This window comes from Platalea leucorodia (assembly GCF_965183815.1).
Source record: "Platalea leucorodia genome assembly, chromosome: 1".
NCBI classification, from domain to species: Eukaryota; Metazoa; Chordata; class Aves; order Pelecaniformes; family Threskiornithidae; genus Platalea; species Platalea leucorodia.
In genome coordinates, this window is record NC_138823.1 from 31,917,925 (window position 1) to 31,930,545 (window position 12,621).

The following is a 12,621-nucleotide window of genomic DNA, read 5'->3' on the forward strand; positions in this document are numbered from 1 at the left end:
AATAGCAGCTTTACTAAAACCAGGTTTATGAGTGTGCAGAATTATGCCAGCTACATGCTGCACAGCACAGTCTATCTCAGTTGAACATACTAATTCTTGAGGTTAGAATAACACCAGCTTCCTCCATAGCCCTTGCTCCCTGCTAAGGCAGTTTCTCAGGAAGGCAATGCTGGAATATTTACCAGCCTGAGAGGGAGGCGGTGAAAGCCCAGGAGAGGCCTGTTCGGCACCTTCCCCCGCTGTTCGCGTTCGTGCTCCTCGAGCTGTGCATGCAGTAGATGAAAGCTGTCAAACAAGGTGGTATAGAGCAGCAGGTCTGGAGACAGGGCACCAGGTCTATCCCAGGGACTTTTCACCCTAAAACAAAGACAAAGGAATACCCGACTCCGATGCCAGCAGACAGAGACGTGTGAGCTTATCCTGAGCAAATCCTTAATCGCTCTCTTAAACACAAGAAAGATTTCTCATAAATTAAACCCAACCAGATGTGTTATCTTAAGCTCTTTAAGGATTTGCTTCTGATTTTACACTATCAGCCTCAGTAAAAAGTGGAGCAACATTTTCTGTAGCTGCGTTAGGAACTCCTGAAGTATGTTACTTTATAGCAGAAGCTCGGACAGACATTGTAACTGCAGTATCACTACCTCTATAAGGGTAAAATGACCTCCTGCATCGCTTTAGTCCTTTTGAGGATTTGGTGAGGTTATTAGAGAGCATGTTTCTGCTTCCCTGTGCCGGCTGTACAAGGGCTGCCCCAGAAAAGAGGGCATGAACATAACACGCAGGCAGTTCAAAACCCACATTGATTTGTCTTGCCCAGTAATTACATTAATATCTCTGTGGTACAGTTACACAGTATAGCCAGTGGGGAAGGGAAGAAAAAGGATCTGGTGAAAGGAAAAAGGGCACAAGTCAGCAAATTACCTGTTACACTGTAGCATGTGGGAATGTAGGGAATTGTGGATTGTTTCGCCATCAGCTCTTTCAGATCTGGACACCCATTCAAGGAATTGAGAACAATATTTAAAGTAATCTGCATTTTTATAAATAATGCTGGTTGATAATGGATCTAAACACTATGATAAGTCAAAACCAGTGCAGCACTGAATGAGGGAGCTGAGTGTTTCGGCACTTCTGCGGCTTGCCGTGGCCAGAAGGAAAGCCTCTGTCTGTGTATCCCCATTGCTGTGGTTAGGACCATCAACTATGGGAAGGAGGGAAGGATTTCTGCCCCTGTGACATCCCTCTTCCCCATCATTCCCAGGCCCTGTCCAGGCTAACGCTGCATGGGAATTCACCTGCTGGCATAGGAGAGATGTTAGGCAGACAAGATGGAGGGGGACAACCATGGCAGATGACAACGAGATCACCTGGTTTTATGAGCAGGAAGAATTTTCCCTCTACTACCCTAGCATATAAGTTAGAGATGGGGAGATCAGCTTTTACTGGAGTTGAAACACCCACCTGACACCCCACAGAAGTACCCCAGAGCATAACTCACTGTGGAGCATGCAAGGTTGCAAAGACAGGAGCGGGCTATGCAGCCTACAGCTTGTAAGACCTGGAAGAAAACAGTGTCTGAAGAGGTCAAAAAAGGGTTTGCATCCCAGGATTGTTCCAGCTAACACAGGACAACTGACCCCCCTCTAACAGGTCCCTTGGAAGTGAGCTAATGCTTCCAACCAAGGTATTAATTGGGCTTATTTTCTTTTATATTTGCCTTGTTACAAAAAAAAAAAAAAAAAAAAAAAAAGAGAGTAGCAGACATTTTGGAGAGTGAATGTTGCATAGTGATATAGGGTAGTATCTGCCAGTAGTTTAAAGAGACTTCAGAAAATTGAGGATTAAATGTCTTTCCTAACATTAACACTGTACTAAATCAAAGCTTTACTCTCCCTGAATTTGAAATAGATTCAGCTATATAACTGAGCAGATAGCCTTTGAAACAGAAAGGCCTTTTTATCAAAAAGGAAATAGTTCCTGAATTTGCCTGGGGCATGTTTCCTTCCACAAGGTTTGAAAAGGTGGGAAAAGAAAGTGGAAAAATCTTTCATCTGACTTATTTTAAAACACATATATTACATTTTTGCATTTCAAATAATGACTTGTTTAAATTTTATTCTGTCTGTAATTTTTCTCTACATAATGGATTTTGTTTGCTTCTCATTTTAAATACATCCCTGTCTTGGGGCATCTGAAGTATGCCTTTAGCTCAAAATTAATTTCTGCAGTTTTAATTAATTATGATGCCTGTATTAAAACTGAACTTCAAGGTTATTTTTAAAATCCTTTTTTCTTATTTGTAAGATACTAGCAGAGAGGGGACATATACACAACCATAAAACTCATTTTTGAGGTTCAAAATATATTTATTAATTTTTTTCAGGTCTTCCAGGCTTCTCTTCCGGTTGCCTGACAACACAAAGCCATCCAGAGAAGCCTGAAAGGAAAACTACTACAGAAGTAAAAGGTAAAAGACTCTATGGGAGCTGGACTCCTTGGTGTTGCAGCTGTGCACCAGGGCTGGCTCAGCTCACCTCCCTTGGGCCACTGCTGCTTTCAGAAGTGCTGATGCCTCTGTGGTCATCCCTCCCACCTGTAGCCCTGGTGATAGCCCTTCTTGTAAGGCGGACAGCCACAAGCCTGACCCCACGCACGGCATTTAGCGTGCCATGTAACTCTGAACCTTTAATGTGACCTCCAGCTTCCTGGCAGGGGAGGTGAGAAAGGTCAACTGCTTTAGGCTGTAATCCTTCAAACCTCTTCCTAAATGCAGTCAGCTGTGAAAAGAAGTCATACATTGGTGAAGCATTTGTCATTCAAATAGAGCATTAGCCCAGACTCCTTCCACCCCCCAGGACCTGAGCCCTCCCTTGCCCAGACCGTGAACCAGGGAGACAGACCCTGTACTTTCCCATTTGGGGTAGGAATGGGCTGCAGTGCCTCATCCACTAACTTCTGACCTCAGAGTGGGATAATTTTCACCTTGAGAAGTGTAATTCACCTCCTGCACCACCACAGCTGTCGCTCTGGACTGTGACTTCAGCCCTTCTCCGTCCTGCTCTACGTATTTGTCTGGTGTCTTTGTAACAATTAATCATCCTTAGCCTAAAGGCAAAGAAATTTTTTCTAGCCTTCACAACAATCAACCTTTTACCTCAGCGTGTGACAGAGTGGCAATGGTACTGATTTTCCTTTCAATAATTTGTCTGTCTTTTTTTTTTTTTTGGCAAAAAAATATTTTTGAGCATTAATGGCCACAATATGTTCAGGTTCGTTACACTTGGCAGGTGGGCTATTAATTGAAATGAGCATTAGTGAATTCAGAAAATCTTTTTTACTCAGTTCCTGAGGCAGGTTTTGATTTACTTCCAAACACTCGCTCTGTGGTCGGGCTAGACGTTCGTAATGGGCTCCTCTGTGGTAATGGCTTGGATTTCTTGATGGGTTTTTTTCAGTGTGTTTTTAAGAATCACTTCAGCTTCTCTCGAGATGATGCAGCAGCATCTCTCTTCATATTTAGCAATGGGAAATTGGTCCTTTATTCACCAAAGCCAGTAGTATGTCCTGAACTTTGCTGCAGCAAACTGAAATTGCATAGTTACCACATTTTTAATACAAAGAGTGGGAGCTCAGATAGACTAAGTAATTTGCATGATGCCTGTGACTGTCATTAGAAGCCAGTCTGCCGTCCTAGTAATTACGTTCAGATGGGGTTTGGTCAAACTCGCTTACTATATTGTTTCTCCTAGAAAATGAACGCTATGATCCTACATGTTCTTGAATGGCAGTTTAAAAAATATTGACAGAGGATTATATCACAGTGGTCTTAAAGATTTTATTTAAGGTAGTTACACAGAAAAGAAAATGATTAATGAAAATAGTTTGTAACTGTGAATGCAGACAGTCATTATTTTTAATACTAGCAACCAATTTTCTGACTGAATAATTCATACGCGGATTTCTAATACTTGTGAAAAAAAACTGATTTTGGTGTGATTTTCTGAACTAAAATATTTTCTCAATCAGTTACGGTCATTAGTTTTAATTTATTATTTTCGTTCTCTTTCCCAACCATCATCTACAATCAATGCTGCAGATGAATCATTAGTACCACTTCTCCAGTTTCCTATCAGCATGCTGAAAGTCTGATGGATGAAAGTCAGTTTAAGGATGCAAGTGTTTTCTTTTGTCTCATTCAGGCCATTCCTAAAGCTAAAAACAAGTAAAGCGGTAAAAATAACCATCTTTTCCAGTAACGAGTCAAGATATAAAGAACAACCAGGTGCTCCTGAATAGCAATACTGAAGCACTGTCAGCTAAAATGCTGCCATGGACACCTGCTCACTCCCTCTAAAAATAAATTGCTGGATTGTGTCACCAGAATTGATGAGCCTAAAAAATCTAATGTCTCATGACAATAGGATTCCTGGGTGGAAAGCTGTGTGTGGAAAAGTGCTGGGCAGATGCACTCTGCTCTGCTCCCCTGTAACTGTGCTGCTGAAGAGTAATCGCAGCCCAGTCAAGGCACGCCAAGGCTGGCAAAGGGAGTCAGAAGCCACTGCCGGGCTCCCGGAGCCCACCCCATGGTGGGGAAGACCAGCCATTTGCTAAGTCTGATCGTGTGTCCAGGTACTGCTCCGCAGGTACAGCAGCTCCTTTAGTCTTCTCTCCTTCCTCCTTGATGAGAAGCATGGAAGTGGGCTTTCCCGATGGTGGCATCACAAGGAATGACTTCGCCCACTTAATAAATTTCTCTCCTTTGCAGAAAACCTAGGCCCAATGCTTTTGTCAGAATATAGCTTACTTGCCCGCAAGGCCTCATCATTAACCAGGAGGCAGAACAAACAATGACCGTCTCAGATAAATCGGCCACGCTAGGAGCCATTTCTTTGACAGAACTATTTTACGCGCCTCAACCATAATGTGATTTGTCATTGATTTCAGAGATGCAGCATGTAGCCATCCAGGCTTTCACAGGATTTTTTTGGCCTGTAAGAAAGTTCTATTAGATTATTTAATCTCTCTCTTTGCCGGTGGCAGCTTCTTACTGATGTGCTCCTTGAGTGGAAGCAATGCTTTCCTACCAACCCCCATGCCTCCTTTAAAGTCCCCTTCCTATCCCTAATGGCTTGATTTCCAGAGGTGATGGTACCCTCAGGTCCTTTTGCTCCTTAAAGAAGTAGGACTGCTCAGACCTTTTGAAAACCAATCCAACAATGCACCTGTAGAGGGGTAATTGTTATCTTTGTGGGCAGCTCCAGGCAATTCCATAATACGCTCTGTTAAGTGAGGACAAAGTCCACACTAGATGGATGAGAGGCTAGGAGTGATGCAGGGCTGGCATGAAGAAAGAAACACGTGTCAGTCTATTCAATTTTTTTTTTTTTTTTTGCAGTGTGCAGGGAGAGGGAGCTGAGCAAGGATGAGTGTCTCCCCTGTCTTAAGGCAGATAGAGCACATTAAATCACACGAAGTGGCATGGGTGAGGGACACTGGAAGGGCTCGTTTAAATGCACGGTACTTCTCTGCATTAGTCACCCATGGGAAATTTACACTTCGGTAGTTTAAAGTTGCATTCTCTTTATAATGAGTTTGCTTATACTGTACACAAATGATAATTAGGGGATATATCTCAACATATCTTCAAAAGATACTTCAGTTTCCCCAAACCGCAGAACCCTGCAGGCTGAGAACTCAGATTTTTCCCCAATTACTTACTAAAACTTCTTTAATGAGTATTTCTACATGAATTAGAGATGTGGAACTAGGACCACACTATTATTATATAAGATAGCCATGGATTTAGGGATTGCAGCAAACCGCAGAGCTGCCTGCTCCTGCAGAGTTTGTGCATTCCTGGGTTAACACAGGTAAATTGACCTGGAAAGTTGCATCTATGAGCACCTAAGCATATCCAATGGCTTGCTCTTGCCATAAGGGGGAAGTCTTGTTCCTTCTCCTCCTTTTCTTTCTCCTAACCCAGACCTCTTTCCAGCCAAAGACCCTGCCTCCTCACTTGTGGTGGCTCTGGAGCTTATTTGACTTGCCTGTGAGCTGACTCAACTCACTGACCCAGCAGAAAACCAGGCAGCTGTTTCTTTCTGGGTCACGTTTCTGCTTGGTTAGTGAACAGCACTGGTGAGTGAAGGGCTTCATTCATTCACAGGTAGCAGAGCTGGTAAAAGAGAAGTGATGGGATCGCATGGCTGGGAACAGGGCCTTCTCATTTGGGTGGAGGTGAACTGCTGGCTTAGTGCATACCATCCTATGAAACTGAAACCTAAGGTGTCTAAATTTGAGCACCTAAATCCATTTTAGAGATCTGAAAATGCAGTTTAGTAAAACCACCTGCTTTGCACAAACGCAGCTGAGGCCAATGCTGTGCATCTGGAGCATAACACCTCCAGCAGCTCGTACAAGCCCTGCTGGCCCTCTGCCTGCCCCCGCCACACCTTCCCACACCCGGGTGGCCAGAGTATTTGTATGCCTTCACCAGGGGCCGGGCTGGGAACTGATCCAGCTGAAAAACAACTTCCATATCCAGCTCACTTACAGAGAGTTGCGCCAGTACGATGCAGGGCGGCGCAGGGGCTGAACGAGGGACAGAGATGAGCTATTCCAGCCCGGGTCAGAGCAAAGGTTGTACGCGCCCAGCTGCACCTTGCTGCTGCTCTCCCAAAATGTTACAAGTCAAGGGCTGTGATCTCCAGCAGCTCGTACGCTTTTTGCTTCAGCTATCACTGCGTTAGCCCTCTGCCCTAACTACTACCACCAACAGCCGTTTGGGTAAAAGGTTAAATTGGGTGCTTGATTTTTCCTGGTTCTTGAATAGGAAAAAAAAGCAATGGAAGCGCCTGAGATGGAAGGCGGGTCTCTACTATGTATGTACGTTATTCCTATATTATTTGCATATGATTATAACCGTGAAGTTGCGTAACATAGGCTGCAATGTAGGCTTGCAAGGTTTCAGCTGTCCTTCTTCTCCTGGTCCCTTATGCTATTTTTTTACATTCCTTTGTTGCGTTTTGGCTCGTGCTGGACTGTAAGGCCCTTGTGGCAGGGACCACGTCATTTATGTATCAGCGCAATGCCTCCGATAATGGAGCTTTAGCGGCGATGGGGGCCTTTGGGAGTGCCTGTCACAGGAATGACAGGAGGGAATAGTTTCACTCTTGTGGAGTGCAGAATTAATCATGTCTAAGAGTGCTTGATTTTTGTTAGCCTTTTTGAAGGACTTCATCTTTGCCTCCTGCCTACCCAGTTCCTTTCCCTCCAGCTCTGCCAGCTATCCATTGCCTTTATGCCCCCCTACCCCTCCATTTTGACTCCATGGCTGATCTTTCCCTTTTGTCAAGAAATCACAGGCTGCCTCCTTTCCTTCATTCTCTGCATCTCTCCTTTCCTTCCTCATCTTTGCCTGTGTGCTGAATAGGGCTGCAATAAAGGTTAGTTAATGAGCAAACCCCACTTCCCTAGATTTCAAAGAGAAACATATAATATTTTTTTTTCTTCCTAAATACAGAGGAAGATAAATTAAACCAAATGGTATTTGGAGCTGGAGGGCAAAGGGGAGAGAGGAGGTGGGAGAGAAGAAAGGAAGAGGCAAAAGAGATCCGCCCCTCTCCTTTGGAGCTGTCTTTGGCTTTGTTTACATTTCAAACAGGAGTATAGGTTAAGATGAGAATGTAAATTGTTACGGTAATACTCTTTTTATACCATATGTAGTGACTCTTGTTCCAAAGCAAGTATATGGTTTTGATTTAGTTTATGTTTTTTGGAAGGTTTTTCAACTAATTAAATCCAAATAAACTAAGTATCTGGAGGACTGGGAATATCTACAGTAGGTTTAAAGAGATGGAAAGTTCCTGTGGGTTTCAGTGTACTGGCATGCTTTGTGCATCCCTTGTGAAGACTCGAGGAAAACTGCATTTTGCTGATGACATCAAACTCTGCCAAAAGATACAGCTGAAGGGGAGTAGCTGCTAGAACATCGGTTCCCAGTCTTTTTGGACCTAGACACTACTGTTAGCCTCCAAAATTTCCCACAAATGACAGTGTGATTTCATACTTTAAACCGAAAACAATACAGAGGCACCAAATGGCAATGATGGCCTACCATGGCTTCATAGGACATCTATGAGCCTTGAGCAGAGCTGAGGAGCCACTGGTCTAGAATGAGGGAGGAAGGAGGTAGAACAAAAGTGCTGATTACAGACTCCACATGTGCAAATCTTCATTGACTACAACAAGAAGAAAGCAACACAATCAGAGGGGAAGGAGTTAAAGTCTTTCAGATGGTGGGGTTCATTGCAGAGTCACCATGTGGGATGTGGATGCAGATGTCAGGGGTTTCACAAAGCCTGCTTGTTACTAATGGAAGGATTTGACGGGAACTCTCTGCAAGAAGGACGGGCAAAGGAAACCAGAGAACAAAGTCTGAGAAAAACATCACTAGGTCAGCTACAATGTGCCAGTATAGTGGCATGTTAGGAACAGAGAAGAAAAGCAACACCAGACTGGTAAAATGACAGCCATCAGCTGGATGTTACAAGAGCTGGCAGGCTACATGCTAGAATAATACGCATTTTGTTGCAGGGGCCATGTGGACAAACTGAGATGGGCTGGACTCTGCTAGACATGGACTGTGTTGCCCAGTGAGGACAGAAGATGTTGGACAAAGAGCCTTAAGAAGGCTCAGTAGGAAAAAAAAAGCAAACAAATCAACAGAGGAACCCAACAGCTGGCAATACTGAAAGACGAAGTGAAGAAAGGATCAGCTCTGAGGATTCATTGGGTGGATGTGCGTGGAGATAACGGACTGAGCTATAATCTTGCCAAAGGTTAGGTGAAAATGAAAATGCTGATGGTACTGCTGTATTTGGATTATTAAACAAATGAAACCCCCAACGCTTCCCTGTATAGGTAAATCCTTTTTTGCTAAGCATTTAATGCAGATTCAGGCTCAAGCCTTGAGCCAGCCACATATGCGACATCTGTGCTACTGCAGAATGGAGTATGGGGTTTGAACTTGTTCTCAGGAAGTATGAAACTCACTGGGTGTTAGGTCAGTCCTTACATCTGGGTGGAAACTTAGGGTAATTGTGCAATTTCCCTAAAAAATCCCCAGAGATCTAAGTTAGGCATTTTGCCTTTGCAGCCTTTCCTGCCTTTGCTCTCACAGCGCTTTTCACTCAAAGTGCTTGCACTCTCCTACATCACGTAAAATACAGTTCGTTCTTTCACTTAAAGACCTTGGTACAACATTAAAAAGCCAGCAATAACTATGCGGAGGTCCCTTTTGTCATAATACCTGTCTTCATTAGTCATGCTCACTTAACGGGGGAAAAAAAAAAATAACAGGACGCCTAGATTCATCCTTTTTTCCCCTCTTTTCCAGGCTGCTCAGCGGAGCACCCTCCAGCCGAGCAGCCTGGAGACGGGGCGCCCGTGTGCAGCAGCCGGGGGCGGCGGCTCCAGCCGGGGGCGGCGGCCCCAGCCCTCCGCCCGCTGCCGGCGGGCCGCCCGCGCTCGCCGCTGCAGCAGCGCTGCAAGGTGGGCAGCCCGGCGCCGGCCGCCGTGCCCGTGTGGCCCCCCCGCCGCCCCGGCTCCGCGGAGCAAGGGGATGCGGCGGCGGCCGTGCCCCGCGCAGCCTCCGCAAAGGCGCGCTGCGGTGCGCGGGGCCTGCGCTGCCCGCCCGCGCCGCCGCCGCATCGGTCGCCTCTCGGCGGCGGGCGCGGGGACATGCGCACTGCTGCGCGCCCGCCCGCGCCGCGCTCCGCGGCCGCGCTCCGTCCCCCTCCCCCGCCCGGCAGGAGGGTCGGGGGGAGGTGGCGGAGGGGGAGGGAGGAGGGGAGAAGGAGAGAAGGAGGAGGAGGAGGAGGAGGAGGGAGGGGAGAGAGACGCGCCGCAACTTGCTGCGGCTCCTCCCTCCCCTCCCCTCGCCGCGCCGCTGCCCGGCCCCTGCGGGCTGCGCTCCGCGGGCAGCGCTCCGCGGGAGGCGGCATCCCCGGGCGCGCCTCTCCGCGGCGCCGGCGGCTGCCGGTGAGTTGGGGGCGTTGCGCGAAGTTGGCGTGTCTGTGTTTTGGGGGGGGTGAAGGCGGGGAGAGGGGCGGGTGTGCTGCCGCTGCGGGCGCGGGTCCTGCGCGGCTGCGGGAGGCTGCGCGGCGGCGGGAGGCCGGCGGCGGGGCTGCCGCAGGGCTGCGAGGCTCGGGGCGGCGCGCACGGCAGGGCTGCCCCTGTCCGGCCGCGGCGGCCATTTGGTTGGTTGGGGGATAATTTGGGCAGGAGCGGTCACAGGTGCAGGGCACGGTGCGAGGCGGCGGGATGCGGCCCCGGCCGGGGTTATTGCGCGCCGGCATCCCGCGGCGGCGGGGCTCTCCGCGCCGCCCGGCTCTGACTGCTGCCAGTCAGCCCCGCAACTATATTTTCATTCAAATCCTATTAATGGTGACAGACTCCAGTTTGTTTCGCAGTGGCATCTGCTCTTGGAAACTCTCTAAGAGGAAGGGATCGCCAGAGGAGAGCAGGGGCTGCTTTTCAAAGCCTTTCGAAGAGAGCTGCAAGCACAAATGAGTCCTAGCGCATCATTTGCCGTGTGTGCTGCTTGGAGCATTTATTTCCCTTAGTGCTTCTAAACGGGGAAAGAAAAAACTGGCAAGCGGTCATTGCAGAAAGTTGTGGAGCTTGAATGTTACATCCGCTAATGGACCCAATTATCTAAATAAACAAACAGTGATTTATAGGTGTCTGAACTATAATGCTTTGAATGATAGAGCTCTTTAACCTTTCTTTCTAATCTGTCCCTCAGAGATCTGGTTTTAAGGAGAGTAATATATCATCTGTGGTGCTGAATACTTGAGTTGATTACATTTGTAAAAGGAATGGCCTTTGAAATAATACTGAGCCATTAAGCAACAAATGTAGAAAAAGAGAAAGAGCAAAGGTAACATTTTGGTAGAAAATATTTTTCCCCTTCCTAGCAGCCGTGCTCGATCAACTTTTATCCAGACTTCTTATGTTATTAAATTAAACTTCAAAAAAATAAGTGCGCTGTGTGAAACCAGAAGCAAATCCTCCTTAGTCCTCTTGAACTCTGTCTGCGTTGCAGTTAAATGATGATCGGAGCAGCGTCTGTTAAGAGAATTTGCAGAAGCAAGCACTGCTGAAGGTACCCAGTAGGTAAATGGGAGTACTTTGTTATTGTGTTTGTTTCTCTTAGATAATACAGAAGTAGAAATTTCAAATTCCAGGGTTTCTTATTTTACATCTTTAAAAATTTTGCCCTGATAAATATATCTATATGTGAGGTGTGCAGCTTCAAGGTAGCAAAAGTGCCTTCCCTTGCTGGGAACGCGATTGATACAGGTGGTAGCTTATTTAACAAGGGCCAAATTCTGCAGCCTGTGGAGCATCTCCTGTAAGGGGTGAGTGTCTTCTGCCCTCACTGAAAAAAAATTTGTGAGTACAGTATGCACAACGTCTTGCAGGTCTGAAGTATAAGAGCAATTTTGTCTTTAACCAGTGTCTCAACACAGGTTTTTATTAACATAAAATCAATATTCAGGTCAGCAATGGGGATCTGCAACTTTCAAATGAGAAGCTGATCTGAAGGCAACATGTTGCTCATATGAGTAAAGGTTGTGGGACGTGACTCTCGGCAAGCTCACCTATCCTATGTTCGGTTCCTTTTATGAAATGTCATTTAATGAGGAAAAGAAACAGGTAATCCATTGCATTTTAAGGCACAGTTCTCTTCATACGCCTCATTGCCAGGCACGTGAATGTCAATGTGGCTTTAGATCATGTATTGTATACAAATGACTGCTAGTAGGTAACTGAATTTATCCAACTGTTATATTGATCAGAAAGTGGCAACTGGTTTTCAAGCCCTAAATAAGAAATGCTCAATAATCTAGAGCTAATTTATATTTTAAGAAGCGCTGTTCTGAGGAATCCACAAGAAATGCAATCGAGTTTTCCTTCCAGGCTGTGCAGTGGCATTTAGTTAAGGAACACTCACTCTTTCCTGGGGCAGCGCAGGCATCATTGACACACAGAGGAGTTAAATCTGTTTATCAGCTCATTGATGCTGATGGTAAAGTGCTGCAGAGTTCGATGGCTGGAACAGGACACAGTCTTTTTCCTTCCAGTAAGGATGGGGATGGAGAATGGAGGAGGTTTTTCAAAGTAGTTCCAACACCGTATCATTTGTAACTGCAAAACAGAATGTAAGAATAAGATTAATAGACCAAGAAGGCTTGAAAACATTGTTTAACACTTAATTGAAACAATAGATCATTCAAATAACATAACCCAGGCTCCTATAGCGATGCCTCTGCTTCCAGGTGTTGAAAACAGAGCAGATTTTGGGCGCTGGGTGCGAGGGTAGCTCAGCCCCATTGCGGCGGTGGGAGGGCGGGCGTGTTGCAGCCCGGTGGCCGTGCTGCGGCTGGGAGGGAGCCCAGGCGGGGTGAAGGGGCAAGGCGTGCTGAGACCTGCCCCCACCTGCGGGTTGCCAAGCTAGGGCTGAGAGAGCCCCCTCGCAAGTTTGAGCGGCTGCTGAATTAATGGCAACCGCTGGCCAGGGCCCCGCGTGTAGCCGGCAGGGGAGACTGTGCT

General features: G+C 46.5%; 1 protein-coding gene across 1 annotated transcript in view; it reads left to right on the top strand.

Moving 5' to 3' along the window:
- Window positions 1–9,960: 9,960 nt before the first annotated feature.
- The window catches only part of PAG1 (phosphoprotein membrane anchor with glycosphingolipid microdomains 1), a 116,350-nt gene continuing 113,689 nt past the window's right edge, over window positions 9,961–12,621 (top strand). Inside the window, exon 1 of the mRNA XM_082326046.1 lies at window positions 9,961–10,044. The gene's annotated coding sequence lies outside the window, so the exon portion shown is untranslated. The remainder of the gene's footprint in view (window positions 10,045–12,621) is intronic.